Source organism: Schistocerca piceifrons, chromosome 8 (assembly GCF_021461385.2).
Source record: "Schistocerca piceifrons isolate TAMUIC-IGC-003096 chromosome 8, iqSchPice1.1, whole genome shotgun sequence".
Lineage (NCBI taxonomy): Eukaryota > Metazoa > Arthropoda > Insecta > Orthoptera > Acrididae > Schistocerca > Schistocerca piceifrons.
In genome coordinates, this window is record NC_060145.1 from 105213951 (window position 1) to 105236649 (window position 22699).

Genomic DNA, 22699 nt, shown 5'->3' on the forward strand with positions numbered 1-22699 from the left:
GCCGTGGCACCCATCTTGCAGACACTTTGTGAAACTGGAGCACATCATGCACAATGTGGTGTGGTGACCCACGACTAATCTCTAAACATGCTGCAATGTCATTCAGTGTCACTCGGCGGTTTTCCTTCACTATGGCTTCAACTGCTGCGATGTTCTGTGGAGTCACAACTCGTTGTGCCTGACCTGGACGAGGAGCACCTTCCACTGAAGTCACACCATTTGCGAACTTCCTACTCCATTTGTAGACTTGCTGCTGTGACAAGCATGCATCACCGTACTGAACCATCATTCGTCGATGAATTTCAAAATAACAGAACGCTGTTCTTCCCTGGTTCAAGTCGCAGTGGGGCGGGCATCTTTATACTGATACTGCAACGGTATGTGTGCATCTTCACTATGCTGCCACCTACAGGCCATTCTCCACGCTGTTTGTAGCACGCTTACCACCTTACAGGATAACGGCGCGAAATTTCGATTTGTTATTACAAATTTAAGGTTTTCATTTGACTCACCCTCGTAATTATGCCATCACAGAACAGAAATTTGCTAATGAAATTCGTCACAAATATTCCATTACACTTTGGGAACACCAGTGATACCTAGAACACTAGGGGGAAAAATGACCTTTTTTACCCATTCTTAAAGCTGTAAATGTTCTGGGGTAACCTCAAGCACCAGCAAGTCCGTCTGGAACCTCACAGTAGAGAATGCTGTGGGACGATGTGAGCCAATCGAACGCCGACTAAGAAGACACCACAACAGGAGTGGCATCATTACGAAAAGAATATAAGCGCCGCTCCTGCTAACCTTGGCCGCACTAGAAGATCCACACTAGAGGACGAGCCGTCATGCAAACTCTTTAGTCGTGACTTACGTTTTGCTTGCGTGGAAATTGTATATATAAAAGGACACTGATTATTTCCATGTCGCCAGCTGCTTGTAACACCTGTTTGTGACAAGGTGGAGTTAAATATGGTCAATTCAATTTACTGTAATAAACTCCATTAATAATATTTACTTGAATGTAGTGTAGCTATGAGAGAAAACAGCTTCATAGGCACCCTATGCTAAACGAGAGGACGGGATCGCACAGTCAGTGGCTCTGAGAACAGTCCAGTACGTCGGAATAAAAATTTTTGATCATTTTTCTAATAACATAAAATATCTGACAGGTAGTAAAGCAAGCTTTAAATGTTATTCAAAATCGTTTCTCTTGGACAACCCCATTCATTTCTTTATTGCACTGACGAATTTCTACATAAAAACTGGTAACGATTGAAAAAAAGCATCCTTGTTTTTAAGTGTAGTTGCATGAGCAGTAATAAAATGATAATGTGTTCATTAACGTTAACAGTAACCATATATATAGATACTCCGTAAACCTACTCGTTCCACATCATTTTGTTAAAAGAATAGTTCAAATGATTTATGAAACATGCTACTAACTCTACAACTAATTCACTTGTATTAAACTAATGCTCAGCTATACTGATCTTGTATCATACATACTTTCTTGATTGTCTTACAATCATAAGAAGTTGAAGTAAAAGATAATGCAGTGTATTTATAAAATAAATGAGGCACTGAGAACCATAAGAGCCCAAGGCAGAGATAGAAAGTTTGGAAAAAGTAGATCTTCCTGAAAACCAAATCTTCAGACAAACCACCAGTTTCATAGGTCTGACTTGGTTTTTAACCAAAATTCAACATTCTGTATTTCCTATAAAGATGTGATACAGTAACTTTGTGCTATGATATATTAATAAATATTTAGCATTATATTTATTATTAATGTCAATTCACAAGGTTACCACATACTCGGTGCCTCACATTAATTAAGGGTCATCCGGTGCATTTTCTCTGATGTTTCAGCAGATATCTGCAATTTCCATTTTGTATTCAGTAAATAGAGTCAGCCCCAAAAAATGTTTTTCATCACAACTTGATTCACGCGACCCCAATTGTCGACAGAAAGCGTTGTTTTGTGTCCTGTTACAACCAAAATTACTTTTAAAGTGAGATTTTACGTTCTCGTTTGATACAGCGGTCCCACATTAGTCTTGTACGATATTTTTTATCGATAAGTTTTAAGAGGGAGATTAAAACTCGAAGAATAAACAGTACCCTGTCACTGACAACATTGCCCTGTCCCACACTGACTACTACTGTCAAGTATGCTGCACCTGTGAATACATATCGATAAAACGAATATCAGAGTAGACTAATTTGGGAGTGCGCCGTTGAATGTAGATGACAAATTCTGATTTAAAAATAATTTTGTTTGTGATGGCAAACAAACCACAACTCTCTAGGAGTCACATGAAACGTGTGACAAGCAGTAATTGCTGACTCGAACTACACAACACAAAAACGAAATTACAAATATCCGTAGAAACACCTGAAAAAACGCGCGTGACGACTGTCAGGAGAGGCAGACTGTGTAGGCTACTGACATAGTGGCTTTTGACAATTGTAAAGCTTGTAATTAATGTGAAACTAAAATCAAGACATTAACAACAGACGTTAAATACACCACACACACAGTTATGACCCTGTCCATCAGTTCTTTGTCCTCGTTATCATAATTTTCTTTGGCCACATTCTTTGGCTTGATGTTCAGGTAAAACCTCCGATTACGAAATCTTACTACTCCGTACATGATGTAGACACTAAATTACGTTGGCAGGCCTGGATAACTATCGAGTAGTGCAGAGCAACGAAATTATCCTTTGTGCTTTGGGCCCATATGGCAATGAATATCCGAGAAATTGGTCAGACAGCTTTCCGTGAATATTCGTATATACAGTGTGGGGCTATAGATACAAATAAATCTGGTTGACCATAAGATAAACATATGTCATACATACGTGCTAAAATCTCAAAGTCGATGATGCCGTGCTTTAGGCCTCCATGATTCTCAGTGCATTTCAGTTTTAAAACTATGATACATGGTTTACATTTCAGTCCCAGTTTCACATTTTCTTTTACATAGTATGACAAGTTTCGATCTCCCTGGATCATTATTTTAATAAATACGACCGATAGCCATGGATAATTTATTGTACTCCCTGTATTATCTTCAAATGTATGTAATACTTTCACTAACTTTCAGAACCAAAATTACATTCTATTGTGTGGATCTATTGCTGCCATGATAGGTTGGTGAACTACAAACATCTGAAGATAAACCAGGGAGATCGAAACTATTCATACTATAAAAAATGTGTATATTTGGGATTTAAAAGTAAATGATATTTTAAATTTGTTTCAGATATCAATGCATTTGCTGTTCTCGTGTTTCAAATATATCATCCCGGATGAATTCACACTCCTTTCAGCCAGTAAATTTTCAGTTGTTATTTTATTTGACCAATCAGTTTCGGTACTACATTACATCATCTTCAGGCCACCTGACGGACGTGCAGGAAGATTCACACCTCTGGTTAAGTTAAAATAAGGGCCAGCATTCAGTGTCCGGTAGCTGTTGAATTTTAACACAGCGATCCCTTCGATCATCGCTTGACGACAAAATAACAATTGCAGATTTAGTCGGCTGAAAGGTGTTTTGATTCGACGTTCTAATGCCATAGTCAGTTGGCATCGGTGGTCCTTTGGTTGTATATGTAGAAAACAGTTCATGATCAATGTCACTGGGTGTTAAGCAAATATCAGTGGAACAGAAAGGCGGTTCCTGTGTTAAGTGATAGCGATGTTTCTGAAAATATTGGTAATTATAAGATTTTTTTTCTTTTTCTTCTTTCTTTTCTTCTGCTTCATTTATTCTGTACTCATATCTCTGACGGTTTAGAATATTTGTTCTTTTGTCCTACATTACGAAATATAGAGGTTTTTTGTTTTATTAATATTGCCATGTGAATCTCTCTTTAATTGAGTATACAAAAGTGTCAATGTATGTTTGACTTTTGTCAGCAATGCTTTTGTGAAATGCACTGTGTCAAACCAAATGTAGTGTTAATTCTGATGCGAGAGCCATATCGACAGTTGACAATCGAACGGTGACTCTGGGATTGTGTGTAGCGTCTTGGTGTGAGCACGTATGTTGCGTCATTGCATTAGATAGAATCACACGTAGATTCATGGCCGAGTTCTAGTTGTTTTTCTCACGGTATAAAATACATTTTGACGTGGACGTTATGAAAGATAATGTTAGACTGTGAGTTCCTTGAGCTTCAATGAGTACTATAAAAAACTGTAACGATGCTTACGGGAATAGACGGTGAATGTCGTGGTTAGAAGCGAAGGGTTTTTCAAATAACTGAGTCGCACGAACTAACGTGCTTTTAACTTATTGTTGTGTGTAAGTTAATCAGCTGCCTCTCGCGCCAAAGCATTAAGTGTCACCATGGTGAGTTTTAAACTGTGATACGTGTGATACTTTTTGTCACCAGAACTGCTATTTCGCGGTCAGAATATTTTTCTCGTTGATATGCTGAGACGCATATGCAACAAATACAATATGTAATGAAAATGAAGGATGGAATGTAACAGTATTATTAAAAGGAAAGGTGCCACTCACTATTTAGCATAGGTGCTGAGTCGCAGACAGGCACAACAAAAAGATACCCACAAATGAAGCTTTCGGCTCATAAGACCTTCGTCAAAAATAGATGACAGACACACAAACACACACACACACACACACACACACACACACACACACACACACACACACACGCACGCACGCACACACTAACGCAAACGCAACTCACACACACATGACTGCAGAGTCAGGCAATTGTGGCACTGTGGCTCCAGTTGCCTGAGATTGCGGTTATGTGTGTCTGAGTGCCGTTTGCATGTGTGTGTGTGTGTGTGTGTGTGTGTGTGTGTGTGTGTGTGTGTGTCGACTGTTTCTGACGAAGGCCTTATGGGCCAAAAGCTTAATTTGTGACAGTCTTTTTATTGTGCCCATGTACGAATCAACATCTCTGCTACATGGTGTGTGGCAACCTTCAGATGTAATGTGTATGTAGATGTGGGAACACCTCACAGGACCATGGACCAAAGTGGTTCAAATGTGGCACACAAACACCTTGTCCTGAGAGGAACAACATAGGGGTGTCTGATGTAAGAGATATAGACATCCAACCTTTTTTAGATCTTGCGGCATACTCTGCCATGCAGGAAAGGAGTGTTATGGTATAATAGTATCTGGCTCCCTCATCGACCCCCTCTGGAGGGGTGCTTACATATCAGGAGAACGATTTGTGGAATGATGGTATAAAATTAATTGTTTGTAAGGGGGGTGCCAGGTTGAGATTCATTGGGAGAGTCCTTCGAAAATGTAGTCCATCAACAAAGAAGGTGGCTTACAAAACACTCGTTCGACCTATACTTGAGTATTGCTCATCGGTGTGGGATCCGTACCAGGTCGGGTTGACAGAAGAGATAGAGAAGATCCAAAGAAGAGCGGCGCGTTTCGTCACAGGGTTATTTGGTAAGCGTGATAGCGTTACGGAGATGTTTAGCAAACTCAAGTGGCAGACTCCGCAAGAAAGGCGCTCTCCATCGCGGTGTAGCTTGCTGTCCAGGTTTCGAGAGGGTGCGTTTCTCGATGAGGTATCGAATACATTGCTTCCCCCTACTTATACCTCCCGAGGTGATCACAAATGTAAAATTAGAGAGATTCGAGCGCGCACGGAGACTTTCCGGCAGTCGTTCTTCCCGCGAACCATACGCGAGTGGAACAGGAAAGGGAGGTAATGACAGTGGCACGTAAAGTGCCCTCCGTCACACACCGTTGGGTGACTGGCGGAGTATAAATGTAGAAGTAGATGAGAAGAAACGGTTTACCAGCACCAAAGGATGGGTTGCCCAGCACAACTGGCATGTTGTGTTTGAGTAGTATCAGTGTACTTCAGTGGCCTGCTTTGCATGACAGCCTACACAAAGGACTTTCCAACACTTGACGTTTAGGCTTGTGTTGCATGAGAGGCTTGTTGTGGATGTAGTACCAACCTGCTTTATCACCTCTGTTGGAGGGCTACACATGCAGATGGGTATGCACTGGGGAAGGACAGAGGAGGAGATGGACAGATACAAGGGGCAGAAGGGGAGGAACAGGAAGAGACAGGTGGGAGGAAATTGCCTAGAAGTAAGGAGGCAGGAAGGGATGGACAGGGAGACAGGGTGCAGGGGAGGAGGGGACATGTAGAGAGAGAGGGGGGGATGGAGGTGGACATAGGGGAGGGAGGACACAATGGACAGAAGGAGGGGATGAGGAGATGGACAGAAAGGGGAAGGGAAAAGGAGATGGGCAAAATGGTGGGAGGAGGAGATGGGCAGATATGGTGGTGAGGAGGTGGTGCACAGAGGGGCAGTGGAGGAGATGGACCAAAAGGTGTGTGCGTTACATGTGACACACATGTATACAGACAAAGCTGTGGGGAAAAGGCTAGTAGAATTACTTAAATCGACTGCAGGAAACAATTAATACAACCTTTCAGAGGATTCCAAATCTCGCAATGTTTATTGTTGCAACAGTGCCTATTTTGTACATGAAATGATTATATTTACAGATCAATAACACAAGCAGTTCTTAGGTACCAGGTATCGCTGCATGCTGAAACACCCATATTAGTAAGTACTGTGGCCTCCATGGATGGCAATGCAGGCACTGACTCTGACAGCCAGTCGAGTGTACAGATAGCGAATACTGTTCTGGAATACATTATTCCATGCCTGCTAGACCTGTTCATGTAGTTCTGTAAGAGCTGTTGGTTGACGAGTCGCACAAGTCACTATTCGCCCCATCAAATCCCACATGTGCTCCGCTGGACACAAGTTCAGAGATCCTGCTGGCAGGAGAAGTTACTGCATGTCTTTGACAGCACGTTGAGTTTCAGGGCAGAGTGTTGGCTAGAATTATCCTGCTGGAACAACACGTTACCGTCCTGTTGCAAGGTCAGTAAAAGAACGGTCTAACAACATCCTGCGCGTACCAAGCACCACAAACACCAAAGGTAAACTACAGTTACAGCTTATTGCTCCCCAGCTCATAGGCCTGGGGAGGGAGCAGTGTGTCTCAGACCAATACACTCTATGACACTGCTCACTAGATCCACGCCGACCGGAGTGGCCGCGTGGTTCTAGGCGCTACAGTCTGGAGCCGAGCGACAGCTACGGTCGCAGGTTCGACTTCTGCCTCGGGCATGGATGTGTGTGATGTCGTTAGGTTAGTTAGGTTTAAATAGTTCTAAGTTCTAGGCGACTGATGACCTCAGAAGTTAAGCCATTGCTCAGAGCCATTTGAACGTCACTAGATCCACGTCGTATGTGCGAAAGACCATCACTTGTGTGCAGGCAGAAACTGCTTTCATCGCTGACGGCTATGGTGCACCATTACGTATTCCAAGTGATCCTCTGACGGCACTATAGTTCAATTCATTTATCTTGGCGGCTCGCGCATGCCCGCCCAGACGCGGGAGATTGCAGCGTTGCCAGTTGTACGCGCCAAGAGAAGCACCGCCGTAGCAGTGTAGTTCTCAAACTTACGTTTAGGGGGGAGCGCGCAGTTTATGAAGTAAAGCCACCGCGGCCGCATTAAACCTTTCGCTGCTACAGAGACGTGCTCCCCGCATTCCACGCCGTGCGCGATTTTGTAACCACTGCACTGCTCGCCTGTGCACACATATTGTGTTCCGACTGCTTTGACACTCTTATCATTCGATTTCACAAAAACTATTTGGCCCAAAAATTTGATTTTTACACATCTTCTTGACTGATACCTTCCCTCCATAAACGACTTAATTTTGTTTCGATTTTCAACGCAGTTATATTGCAGCATTAAATGTAGTAAACCATTGCACGAAATTTTGAAGAGTTTGCAGAGGTAAAGTTCATAGCGTATACTTTCTGTATGTTCGATTGTAGTTACCACAATTTTGAGAATGAAATGTGGACAAGATACCTAAATTTCATATAAAATTTACTATATAACAACATCTCATTTAATTTAAGTACCAGATTGGTGTCTTATGTAATATTGAGAAATATTCCGTCTTTCGCGACTGTAATACAAGTTTTATTTACACGGGGCGCGTTTGACTTTATTTTAAAGCACTTCAATCAATCAAAAGGAAGTACACAAAATACGTTAAACAAAACTGTGGACTTACAAAAACATTAGGACTTGAATATACTGTGTATCAGTGCTCTGAGCTATGTGAAATATAATTTTTGTGTGTGGCACACACAAAAAGCATTTATTTGCTAAAACACTGATCGGCCGACACAAACGTTGAATATTGTGTTACCTCAGCACAAAACTACGAAAGGTGACTTGGCAATGGAGGAGACAAAATGCTGTCCAATGAAGATGCTTCAAAAGAGAAAAACGCGTCTGGTCTAAATAAGACGCTTATTACAGTTGCAGAAGAGGAATATATTTCAATACCATTGGTAAAATTGCAGCTGTGGAACAAAAACAAGAAAGAGAACATGAGTGTTATTGTGTACGTGCCTTACCCTTCATTGTTGTCAATCGCTGCGATAGTCTTCTGCATCGCTGTAGTCAGTGTCGCAGTCCGAATCATCAGGTCTTAGAGTTATGACGATCGGTTCAAGCAGATTGTCAATTACAATTTCCCTGTCCATGTCCTCCTCCTGTAGCCTTTGTGCATGCCGAACACATTCAGCCCATGCTGAAGGAGTAATTCTCTCAAGTGCTTCGTGCAGAAGCCTTTCTGTATCGGCAATTTTAAATGTCACGTTTCGTTCTGCGACATACCCTTTCACTTGTGCCCAAATTAACTCTATCGGATTGTATTGGCAATGGTACGGTGGCAAACGCAAAACTGTGTGTCCATGTTCCTGTGCAATACAATCGATTTCATAAACTTTTGTGCGAGGCTTATGAAGCACTACAAGATTCAACATTTCAGCACGAGTTTGGTTGGCAGTATGTGGAATATATTTACTTGCAAGCCATAAGATGATATCGGCTTTTTTTGTACTTGTTGTGGGTGTCTTGTCAACAACAACAGAGTGATAACTCGCATTGTCCATTACAATCACCGAGCTTGCAGGCAAGTAAGGGAGAAACTGATTCCTAAACCACAATTTAAATGTCTCAGAGTTCATTTCGGAATGATAATCCCCTGAATTTCTCTTTTTTGCCCGGAACACTAATTTGCTTTCTGGAATGAATCCAGAAGCAGAACCAGCGTGAAGCACAATTATTCGTCCACCTTTACCAACTGGTACTTTAAACCCACCCGAACCATCACTCATTTTCCAACACGCTTTCCTTGTGTGATTTTGGTTCACCCATGTTTCGTCCAAGAAAAAAATGTTCTTATTCCTGGATTTTCTTACTTCAATAATACGTCTTAAAAACTGTGCCCTTGAAGCAGCGATATCACTACGTTCCATTAAAAACTTTCTTCCGTCATTTGTATGTACATATTTGAATCCAATGTTTTTAAGTATTCTATTCATTGAAGTCATGCTACCTTTAAAATTTGTGGTTTCACGCATTTTCACAGTGATTTTTTTTACAGAAGGAAATTCGCCTGTGTTGTACATGTTGAGCACTTCTCGTCTTAGAACATCTTTGTCGAAATTATCTAAATTAGTTACACTCCTCTCACGAGTGCGATATTTCCCTGGCGATCTGAAAAGTGGGCTTCCACAGGTCTCCGTAGATAACTTTCCTTCATTGGCAATCCGCTGAACGATTCTCAAGCTAACGCCTGTCGCTTCTGCAGTGCGTTCCTGAGATCTGGCGACATCCGTGATAGGTCTACCGTTTTCTGCTTCGCGCTTGAAAAAAGCGTGAATCCGGTAAATTATGTCCCTCGCCTGTTTATGGAGAGTTTGTCGCTTACCACCATTATCAGCCATGACAACTTGCAACAAATGCGATAAAAATTCACCAAAGAATAACTACAATCACATTTAACACTCGCACTCGCCAAGACATTCCCAGCAGACCGTTCAGAAAACTACTGAACACTCATTGGCTGTCAGCGGATGCGTGACGTCAGGTGCGTAGAACGAGCCTTAAATCGACCGCAGTCGTTCATGGTTCCAACTATACAGAGAGTTCATTTTAATTGGAGACATTGAAATATCCGCAAATCTACACATCGGATCAGACAAATTTATAACAAAATTTTTTTTGTCTCAGAGGGGGACATCCAATGATACCAAATTCGACGAATTTGTAGTCAAATTTGTTATAATTGGATGTCCCCTTCCGGGAGGAACTAATTTTCATTAGGATTTCTTTTGGCTCTGTGTATCGTTTTCAAGAGATTTCAATGTCCCCATAAAATGAACACCCCTTATAACATAGACAGTGTTTATAAATTGGGAAATATTCTATCTTTAGCAACTGTAACAAAACTTTCTTTATACCAGAGTCATTTCGCTTTTTTTCTAAAACGTTCTGATTAAAACGAAGTTGGCGAAGTACACAAAACTGAATTTTGGACGTAATAAAAAATAAAACTAAAATATATTGCCAGTGAGGCACAGTGCGCAAACATTTTGTTTTTGTCACAACGGACAGCAAATACTTGCCAAAACATAGATCAGTCGACGAAACCATTGAATATGATGTTGCCAAAGCAGCGAAGCAAAGAATTCCGTCAGACAATCAAATAGCTCGGCAACGTACGAGCCGAAATTCTGCTCTAAATAATATTTTTAATACTGCCGCAAAAGAATATATCTCAATATGAATAGTAAAACAGCGACTGCGGAAGAGGTGATATACACTCCTGGAAATGGAAAAAAGAACACATTGACACCGGTGTGTCAGACCCACCATACTTGCTCCGGACACTGCGAGAGGGCTGTACAAGCAATGATCACACGCACGGCACAGCGGACACACCAGGAACCGCGGTGTTGGCCGTCGAATGGCGCTAGCTGCGCAGCATTTGTGCACCGCCGCCGTCAGTGTCAGCCAGTTTGCCGTGGCATACGGAGCTCCATCGCAGTCTTTAACACTGGTAGCATCCCGCGACAGCGTGGACGTGAACCGTATGTGCAGTTGACGGACTTTGAGCGAGGGCGTATAGTGGGCATGCGGGAGGCCGGGTGGACGTACCGCCGAATTGCTCAACACGTGGGGCGTGAGGTCTCCACAGTACATCGATGTTGTCGCCAGTGGTCGGCGGAAGGTGCACGTGCCCGTCGACCTGGGACCGGACCGCAGCGACGCACGGATGCACGCCAAGACCGTAGGATCCTACGCAGTGCCGTAGGGGACCGCACCACCACTTCCCAGCAAATTAGGGACACTGTTGCTCCTGGGGTATCGGCGAGGACCATTCGCAACCGTCTCCATGAAGCTGGGCTACGGTCCCGCACACCGTTAGGCCGTCTTCCGCTCACGCTCCAACATCGTGCAGCCCGCCTCCAGTGGTGTCGCGACAGGCGTGAATGGAGGGACGAATGGAGACGTGTCGTCTTCAGCGATGAGAGTCGCTTCTGCCTTGGTGCCAATTATGGTCGTATGCGTGTTTGGCGCCGTGCAGGTGAGCGCCACAATCAGGACTGCGTACGACCGAAGCACACAGGGCCAACACCCGGCATCATGGTGTGGGGAGCGAACTCCTACACTGGCCGTACACCACTGGTGATCGTCGAGGGGACACTGAATAGTGCACGGTACATCCAAACCGTCATCGAACCCATCGTTCTACCATTCCTAGACCGGCAAGGGAACTTGCTGTTCCAACAGGACAATGCACGTCCGCATGTATCCCGTGCCACCCAACGTGCTCTAGAAGGTGTAAGTCAACTACCCTGGCCAGCAAGATCTCCGGATCTGTCCCCCATTGAGCATGTTTGGGACTGGATGAAGCGTCGTCTCACGCCGTCTGCACGTCCAGCACGAACGCTGGTCCAACTGAGGCGCCAGGTGGAAATGGCATGGCAAGCCGTTCCACAGGACCACATCCATCATCTCTACGATCGTCTCCATGGGAGAATAGCAGCCTGCATTGCTGCGAAAGGTGGATATACACTGTACTAGTGCCGACATTGTGCGTGCTCTGTTGCCTGTGTCTATGTGCCTGTGGTTCTGTCAGTGTGATCATGTGAAGTATCTGACCCCAGGAATGTGTCAATAAAGTTTCCCCTTCCTGGGACAATGAATTCACGGTGTTCTTATTTCAATTTCCAGGAGTGTAGAATCGTAACATGATGGGTAAATTTAGTATTTGCAGACACTCCGTAGGGATCGTAAGAATAAGATAAGAGAGAATAGCAATCTTAACGAACGCAGTGGGACTGGAAATGCCTAGTAATAAGAATACGAAGGAAAATTTGTTTAACGTACCGTCAACGACAACGTCATTAGAGACGGAGCAGAAGGTCGGTTTCGGAAGGATGCCAAAGACGAGCCATCCCAGCATTTGCCTTAATGGATAATAACACTGCAAGGGCCTAAAACAAGCGTTTCCTTTGAAATTTCATTTTTTTCTTTTTCTTGTCTTTCTTTTTGGGCTGTAGAAAACGCGATTGATAAATTATATCTGGGGTGGTTACTAAGCACGTATTAAATGGTCGGAAAAGGTTACAAAATGATGATACTGTTGCAATTCTCCCAAGGCATATTGAATCTGGAGCAATCTGCGACACGCACTGTATCTGGTTTCAATATGAATCTGGAAAAAAGAAAAAAAAGCCTATGTAATTTAGATGAGTGTAGCTAGTGAACCACTTAGGGGATCGTAGAAATATTGAATTTTGTTTATTGGTGAGGGTTTGAATTTAAGTCGTTCAGTCTTCACCGAAAAAGGACATTCATTTATTGATAAATAGTGTTGAAATTAACTAATCGAAAATCCCCTATATGATTCACTTTCAAATACTATTTCAAATTTGTGGTTAAATTTTCAAATAAAAGGTTGAAAATTGTCGGAGTTATGCTGCGTGCCGTTTTGAAAAATCTTATGTGCTATAGACATGATCAATCTAAAACCTTCTACTTTTAGAAAACTCTTATCATTAATCCGGTATCCCAGGACTGGCCTGGCGTACTGTGTCCCGTTGCGATCGGAGTCGTATCCACTAGTTTACCATAGAACTTTTGAAATATCGGTAGCGCCAGTTCCATGAACGCACAAAATTTTAAAATTTTATTTAGTCCTACTCCGAGCAGGGGCATTGCTGGGATGATTCGATAGTTGGTTTCATACACGTTCCGTATAAACTTCTGGGCAGTTGGACAAGCAATAACTATTGGGAAGCCTAAGCCTCAAGCACCTCGTTCTTGAAACATGATGTCTGCATTGCACTTTTTACATTTCACGTGTTGAGATACAACGGAGAAAACGGCAAGAAAATTTATAATCCTACCGCTCAATCCGTAATTCGCATAAAAATCCTGATCACTCTCTTTCAGTTTCTTAGCAGAAGCACTGACTCTTTCCGTACTGCTCCCACCCTCACATCTATTCTTTGAACGCTTTGATGACATACTGCTTCGACTCCGCGTCGGATACGATGTTTTCGTACCTTCTCTGCTTGAGTACGCTTTCTTACCAGTCATTCTTACTTGAAAGACAAAACTGTATGCTATAAATCACAAATAAATACATCAAAAGACAATACTGCACATAAAAATCAATATTCGAACTGAAAGAACTGTCTGTTTCGTTCAAGTATTAACGGTTGCTGACGCCAATGTAACAGGATATTATTTTGAAATGCTTCCAACTATACCCAGACACTGCAGAGAGTACCGAGTTTGCGCAGGTAGGCCGTTTCGGGTCATCCGAGGCGCTAGAGCAGGAGCTCACAATTCCATAGCACAATTTTTTAAGGGATTAGACTCTTTTCCTCACATTATAGAAGGTAGAAAGCACTCTTTAAGCCAATTAAAGGAAGATGAGTTTTTGAAAATTCTACTGTGGTGTTACCGTTTAAGCGATTTAGGGAAACCTCTCTAATAACAGTTTACATGTCATCATGCATTTACATTAGCTTGTGGTGAACATGTGTAGGTGTAGAAGTAGAAAGGAGAAACGAGTTGTCATATTGAATTGTTGTAGTGCAAACGGTTACTTTATGGATTAGAATGGTACTGTTACGCCGCATGTCAGTGGGAAAAGAATGAATAACTTACGCATTTTACGTCGTTTGGTGTGTGGCAGGCGTACATAAGGTCACGTAGGAGTACATTTGCGTGCTGTGTGCATAGCATAAAATAATATTCTCCTAAAAGAACGCGCAGGTAAAGTGCAAACGGGGCACGGCGCGCTGTGTTAGAAGTTCATCAGCAGTCTGCCCCGGACAGCCTTGCGGCCTCATCCATCATACGAACGCGCCTCATAAATTTTGACCGGTGATAAATTATGATATGTATTGCATCTGAGGAGAAAGGGACACACGCACACACGGTTATCCATTAGGCCGGCGCTCGCTGTCTGCGGCCAACACGTGTGGCTGGACGCTCTGCGTCCTCTTGAAATATCGCCTCGCCGACGACAGCCTATGAAGCCGCCGGGGCTCCGCTTTTGTCGGAACACCGTTGCATGGAAGTCCAGTAGGAGCCGGGTGGAACATGAACCTATTATCTGCCGTGCTCTAAAGAAACTGACCGTCATATGTTTCAGATGGAAGAACTGTACAACGGAGCGATTATCTTTCGTGCTTTAAACATCAAACGGTTCCATGTCTCAAAATAGTAAACACTATATATGTGTTAGCTACTGGTTTAGGTGTGCGTGGAAAACTAGTTAACAAATAAAGACCTCTCACTATTTGTGTCACCATGTAACGACTCTTTCATACCCTGTAGTATACACAGTGAGTTGCGTAAGTCGTAACACACCTTTTATTTCGTGAACGAAGTTATCGAGACAAAATTTTTGTCAAATGATAATAAGCAGAGAGCGACGTAACTTTGTTGTGTTTTTAATCATCTTAGCTCTTGTATCAAACGAGGTATTAAAGCAAATATTAGGTTGGTCATATTAACAGAATCTTCCGTCGGTTCTTGGTAGAACAACATTATAATAAATGAAAAGCACCAGTTTGCTTTTGTTCTACAATATTACTTTTATTCCTAACCGGTTTTCGGCTTACAAGGCCATCTTCAGACATTTACTGAGTATTATCACCAAAGAAGTTAAATGTTAGCAGACAACATTGGAAGAGAAGTAACACATCTAGACTGAAGTAGAAACATACAGTAAGTAACATCTTTGCAATGAAACAGTAAAAACTGAACAGTACATAAATAACAATGGAGTTGACAGGAAAACCTTTAGCACAAAATAGGAATAGCATCCCTACGTAACAGTTTCTACTAATAAACAAAACTAATAAAATAAGATAAAATTAGTACTAGACAAGACTGCGTCAAGAAGTATGAAACGTGGAGAGTGATACACAATCAATTAAAAAAGGAGAGACTGTGGTCAATGTAAATACATAAGGCACTTAAGCAATATCAATAAGATAAACAGAAATTAATAAATGCAGGAAAATGGAGGTGTTTGAGGGAACCACCAGTTTTAGAGTGTGGTGGTACTGCATTTTAACATTGACATTACGTATAATCAAAGCAGTGGCTGTGTACCAATTTTCATTAAATAAATGAGCAAAGTAAAATATGAACAGTATTTGATGAGACAACTACAAGGGGAGTTAAACATGGATAGTGATACAGGTACAAGTTAAAAGGAAACCCTTAACTATTGGAACTACAGCCTATGTGGAATACAAAGACAACTGCAACCAATAAAACAACTTAATGAATACAGGAAAATGGGAATATAAAGGAAGAGAGAGTGTGGGAAGTAATGAACAACAAAGATGAATTTATGAAGTTTAGGAGAGGGGAAGTGTTGAGTAGTGTCTGGTCGTTTAGGATGAGATGTGAACTGTGAGCAAGATCTTTGTGAATTTCCAGGGCTTCCAGCAGGTTGAGTTTATGGCCTTTGTTTGCTAAGTGAAGTACATGGGACACTGGCTGGTAGTTGTGACCCTCACTCAGCACATGCTCAGCAAATGCAGAGTCTGAATTCTGCAACCTCCAGTTGCGTTCATGTTCAGCCAGCCTAGCTGATATGTCTCTGCCTGACTGACCAATGTAAAATTTGTCACAATCAGAAAAGGTGATTTTGTATACCCCACTGTTGGCTAATAACTGGATCTTGTCTTTGCTATTAAAAACACACTGGGCTGTCGTGTTCCTGACAGAGTAGGAAACCCTATACTTGCAGGATTTCAGTGCTTTGGCTACAATCTTACATTTAACTTCTTTGGTGATAATACTCAGTAAATGTCTGAAGGTGGCCTTGTACGCTGAAAACCGGTTAGCAATAAAAGTAATATTGTAGAACAAAAGCAAGCTGGTGGTTTTCATTTATTATTAGGTTGCTGCTTACCATGGCTGAAACCTGAAATAAGACACAATAATTGGCTGATGGCCGAATTACAGGAATAACAAGTAATTTCCGGGTAAATACCTGGACAGCAAAATTTTTCTAGCAAGAAGACGACATCTAACAGAACAATAGTTAACATTCCGACTGACCAATACAGCAAAACGCCAGTACTGAAAGAAATTCCCCAGCTTGAATTAGGGTGTCAACGTAGTTCAGAAAATAAACAAGTATGTCAATTATGTTTTCAGAGGTTATGCATCAATCACTGGTAGTCAATGTCCACAACAGGTGAGAGATTTTAGAGTCTGGTACAACCAAAGTCAACAACTAGTGTAATTTAGGAAACCAGACCGTTGACATGGCGTCGTAGGCCGCACATCTGGTCCGGAGCGTAGTGGTTTCCCCAGGAGGACGACGCAGCAGCATAGCGGTGGTAAACTGCGATGCGTCTTTCTGGATGCACCGAAGTAGGCCCCTGATTGTAGAAGATGGGTTGCTCTCGGCGTGTGGCCCAGAGGATTACTCAGCGAAGACTTGCTTCCTGTGGCCTGTGCGAGGACTTAAATTGGATGCCCGCAGCCGAATACTCTGAGTACTACTTTCAAGCACGTGTCTATGCACAGTCCGTGCACGTGGCGACCTCCAGCGGAGTTCCTGACTGCTCCTGGTGGCTGCCAGCCTGACCTGGACTCTGCTTGGTGGCCGATAGGATGGCCCCTAAACGGTCCGGGACCCGCCCGACGCATCTGTTGCGCAGGCGGCTGATGCGTATTGGCGCTTTGCTGTGATACAGTACCGAGTCGTGCGTGGCTCGTGTTCCCGCCATCATGTATTTTACACCCTGTTTTTAACGTACTTCCACCTCATTACGTTAATTTAAATTACTACTGCAACTGAGTTGCTGCTTTGCCTGACCGTGACCGGCGCTAGCAGTGCGTATCGATATTTCCCCTCTCATAGTATCTTTGCTGGACTGCTATTACTTCCCAGTCGTTGTCTGTCGTAGACCAGTTAGCGTCGGGAGTTGAGGATGCGAGTCCGGGCTGCCAGTCAGTTGGAACATGTCTGGAGCACAGTCCGGACCTACCAGTTTGGGGTTGAAATGTGGCACTAGTGCAATCAGGTTGGAACCGTGGCTCGCCCGACCATTGCCGCCAGGCATCACTTGAGCCGCGCCGCAGTCTTGGAGGATCGTCGTTCGGTCGTCCAACCGGACGACGTGTTTTGGCTCGCGGATCGTTCATGAGTCGGCTGTGTGTGTGTGTCTGTGTGTGTGTGTGTGTGTGTGTGTGTGTGTGTGTGTGTGTGTGTGTGCATCGACTCCCGATTTGTGTTCGTGCCTGCTTAGTTACTGTTGGGTATCGTTGAGGTCTTCGTGCAAGTGTTTGTCAGGTTGTGTGTGCAAATGGCGTTAGTTCCACTGACGACTATTTTAGATGTTGTCGGCACTCTGCGACAGTCGGTCGGTTGTTATCCCCACGCGGTGCAGTCGGCTGGGACCGCTGGCAGCTCCTGCGCAGTATCGGAACGCGTGTGGAGCTGTCCGATCACTATGAGCTACGTGGTTCACCAACCCAGCACGACAGAGTAGTAGTTTCAACTGCCCAAGCCACGTCCTTTCACGTTGTGGTGGTTCGTTCGGCGGTTTGCTGTTGGGAAGGTTTTCCTGTGAGCAAGACCGAGCGTTTCTACTGCCGAATTTCACCCCATATGGTGCAATTGACTATTTTAGTCGACTACAATTTGAGTGCACCAGTGGAATTTTATGTCTTGTGGCCGTTAGTGTTCCGGTTACCTGCCCTGGACACTATGTGGCCGTTAGTGTTCCAGTTACCTGCCCTGGCCACTAACGTAGATTCAGGCGGCGTCCTTTCCTAACCTGTTGTCGCTGTCCAACATGATGCGTAATTTTTACAGCTAATACTCCACTGTGGATTATCAGGTTTGTAACCTTTCTGGTTTGAGTTCCCATGTACTGATAGACGGGAAGCAAGTCGTTGTGTTGGTCGGTCCGTGGCTGTCCCCTGATTGGATTCCGATGGATCAAGTATAGTTGGGCTCACCACCTGTCTCGCCCAAGTGAATGGGGGCACACTGACCTCCCCGGAGGCTTCTGAGTGCCACCGGTGTTTAATTATCTGTTGTCAGCTACTTTAAATTCAAGGTTTGTGGTTATTTTTATTTTATTTTCTTAAAATTTTGCAAAATTAATTTTTAAATTTATCTTTCAAGCTTAAACATTGCGACCTTCTGCCTTTAAAAGATTTTGGTAATATATTTTAAAATTTTTAAATTTAATTGTGGCCCGCAGGCATTTGTATTTCACTTGGCATATGTTTGCTGGTTTTCTTTGTAAATTATTTTATTGCTATCGTAAATGGAATTTTATCTTGTTGATTTGTTAAGATTTCTTGTTTGGAGGCCTTCAGCCTTGAAAGAGTTGCATTCAGTAAAGGTACGGCTATGTGCCTCTTTGGTTGTAAAGGTTATGAAATTACAATAAATGACAATTAGTAGGAGAAACTGACCTCAAACTGTGGCCCTTTCCACAATCCTATTACCTGTTCTGCCCTGCGGGTTTAGCGAGCGTATCAGGTACAAAGAGAGGTACATTTCGGTGATAAAAATTGCATGATCAGATCGATTGAGCAAAATCATCTACAAAAGTCCTACCACAGTGCATCAAGTGCATCATGTATCACAATGAAACTGTCAACACATTACGTATACTTGATTATTATTCATGTCTCCTGATGTCTTACTTCAAAAGTGGAATGAAAGGACTCCCATTATGAGATGCACCAAAAAAATATCGAATGAAAAAAAAATTTTCACGGCCATCTATCGAACACGGACTAGCAGTTTGGCAGTCTAAAGCACTGACCGCTTTTTCACCCGCTATTTGGCACAGCCAGTTTTACATTACCACAAAAAATGAACCATCCCTCTTCAGACATTGCCCCTGCCTATTCCCAAAAATTCTCCTAAGGCGATGGGATGAAAGTTTCTATAATTTTTCTTTTTTTATTCATCTTTTATTACGTGATTGTAATCAGTAAATGTGTACAAATGAAAATCCTACAAAATAGAATGCTATAAATCTTTCTTCAAGAAATAGTGCAACTGAAGTTTTCTTGTGCTCTTCGACTGGAGTTTTCTGCCTCCAACAGTGCCGCCTAAAATATGGACAACAGACTCATTCTTCTTTCCTAATGCCTCAATGACTGAAGCTTTCCAGAAATCAGCCAGTCTCTTTTCTTTATCACTGCCTACAGTTCAGGATTTCCTCTTTTCAATGTCGTACAACGCAGAATGTCTGACTGAGCCTGCAACTCTCCACCCTTGGGGGGGGGGGGGGGGTGGAAGGGGGGGAGGAGAGGGGTAGGAGGAAGAGAACGGAAACACTGTGTAAATAATTTGTGAAGAGCATACGGTGTCCAAGGTGTGTGTTCCAGGGCGCTATGACCGTTTTGCAGGCACCACCAGTAGTGAAGTTTGCACTTTCTCCACATCCCCGAAGACATACTCGATGGCCATATGCTGGAACCATGTAATTACATGATATTTGCCAAGGGGAAGTAATATTCATCCGGGCAGAGGAGAGTCCGAGGTTCAGTCACGTCAGCTCTGATGCGGAGGTATCAAGCTAAGATCTTCTGTATCAGCCGCCAAACGCAAAACAACACCACGCACGTGAAGAGACTTTCATCGTATGCCATGACGCCACCGTGCGTGCACAATGGTCGGCAGAAAAGTGGTGGTGTGTCGTTTTCCACATTCGTCGCCAATGGACACTTGGGTACTTGGTTTCTACCATGTTCCATGGAACCGTCCGCAATAGAATGGTGTAAAAGCTTTTTGCCTTCGGAGGATGTGTTGCGGAGAGGTCCGAGGTCGCATGGGTGTATCGTAGAATAATTGTTGACAGTTCGACCGCAGATCTTACTCTATTAGACACGTAGAATGAAGGACAGCAAAGTAATGGCACGCAAACATAACAACGTTAATAATTAGAACATTATTAACTTCGGGCCCAATATTATAGTATTAAAAACGTTTGCTTTTCGACAATATTTCGGTGTATAGTATAGAAAATTTGGTTTTTGTATCAACTTCGCGCTCGATTTTTCTAAAACTAGAAAGTATCTAGACAAAAGCTATAAGAGGTGTTTCTTTGCTTTCAGCATAGAAAGTTCTTTCAATGCGTTATCTAAAACAGTGACCAACATGTCAGGCCATCACCCTGTTAGTGTTCTCGAATCTATGGATCACATGGAACGAAGGAAGGAAGAATTAATTTAATGTCCCGTCGACGTCGACGTCATTAGAAACGGAGCACAAGCTCGGATTGTGTCAAGAATGGGGAAGGAAGTCGCCCGTACTCTCTTAAAGCGACCATCCCGGCATTAATCCGGAGCGATTTAGGGAAATCATGTAAAAGCGAAATCCGGATTGCCGGACACGGGTTTGAACCGTCGTTCTCGTGAATGCGAGTTTAGTGTCCTAACCACTGCGGCACCTCGCTCGGGCTGCCCCGGAGGCCTACAGCTCGAACTCCGGGCTGTGCAAGCTGTAACTGACTGTGTGGGAAAACTCCTTCCTGCCTGCCTCTACTCGTGTAGGCAGCCACTGTTGCTGCTACGAGCCATGTCACACCAGCTGGGTCCACGGTGTGACTCTGGACGCCTCAACGAGGTCCGTCCTTCGCAGTTGGGCTGCCCTTGGACTGCGCTGCGGATTGCTGCCCACTGTTGTCGTCAGAATCCCTCCCCAATTCGCTGCCGTCATCGGTCCATCGGCTTTGGTTCAAACTGGTCTGAGCACTATGGGACTTAACATCTGAGGTCATCAGCCCCCTAGATCTTAGAACTACTTAAACCTAACTAACCTGAAGACATCACACACATCGATGCCCGAGGCAGGATTCGAACCTGCGACCGTAGCGGTCGCCCATTTCCAGACTGAAGTGCCTAGAACCGCTCGGCCACATCGGCCGGCTGACATTCAGATTTTTCAAATTCATTACTTTTCAACTGATAATTTAACGTAACACTACTATGACACACACGTGCCTATCTTATCGCACTTATATTTATGTCTGTAAGTATGATTCAAGTAATTAAATGTGTAATAAATGTATTTGAACATGTTTAATACTATTTTTAATTGTATGTTATCTATTTTGTCAACGTGGTGCCATGTTCGAGTCTATTTACGAAAGTCATCATGACTTGGATGTAATTGCACTGAAGATAGCTACATACTAGCTTAAATCGAGCTGCAATAAACCGATTAAAATTCACGACCGATGCTGCCCTTCCTCCTACTTTGGATATTCAAAATAGCTATAGGTTTATAGAGTTAGTTTTCGTCATTTTTCGTTGTATAAGTTTATAAATGCAAAGATGTAAGACAGATATAGCGAAAGCTTGTATTTTTTCAACGTTTCTGATTACACGTTGGGTTGTCAGTTGTTTTGTATATTCCGAACCTTGCCTTTTGGGGAACTGCTGTTTTGAAAAGCAGAGCTGAAATTGCATTGCGCTGCTATAGGGATCCTTCACAACTAGCAGTTCCAGGCACTAGAAGCTGGAAATCAGCTGTTGTGAACAAGGCAGTAGTCTGGGTGTCAACAACGAATTGCTCAATTACTGCAACTACAGCCTCGGATGGTCGCAGGAGTGCTTATACACGTATTTCATGTAAGTTTGCTCCACGTAAGGATTGCTGAACGCAAGAAGAAATGACGTCACTGGTTCCACATGCAAGGCTCATTGAATAATTGAAAATAAATGAAATAACCCTGAATATTTAAAGCAGTTCTTGGATTTTTTTCTGATGAGCTTTAAAGAAGTGCTGGATTAAAGAGGAAAACATTTGTATAACAAGAAGAGAATATAACTGCTGCTGCTTCACAGGTTTGAAGAAAATTTTGTTCATAAAGTAACTGCTTTTGGTAGAAAGTTGATAGGATAATTTCAAACAGCTTAAGGTCATCTGGCATGGCCATTAGTTGGAAACGCGTATAGGCGTTGAAGAATAATTATGTATCAATAATCCTCTTCAATAGGTGTAAAAAGTAGTTTGTGTGCATTTCCTGAGATTCTTTTTCATAAGAGATCTTAAAATAATATTGTTCCCTGTAAAGGCAGACATATCTGCGCTCTAAAATCATAGTACGCGTTGCACTATATACAATATAGTGAACAATGTCGGATGTTTTCAAAAGATTTTCGTGGATGATGCTCTTGTTACATAGAGAACCTTAATGCAAGAGAATGTAGAAAAATGCAGGAATACCTACAAACGACCGTCTGTTGGTACAG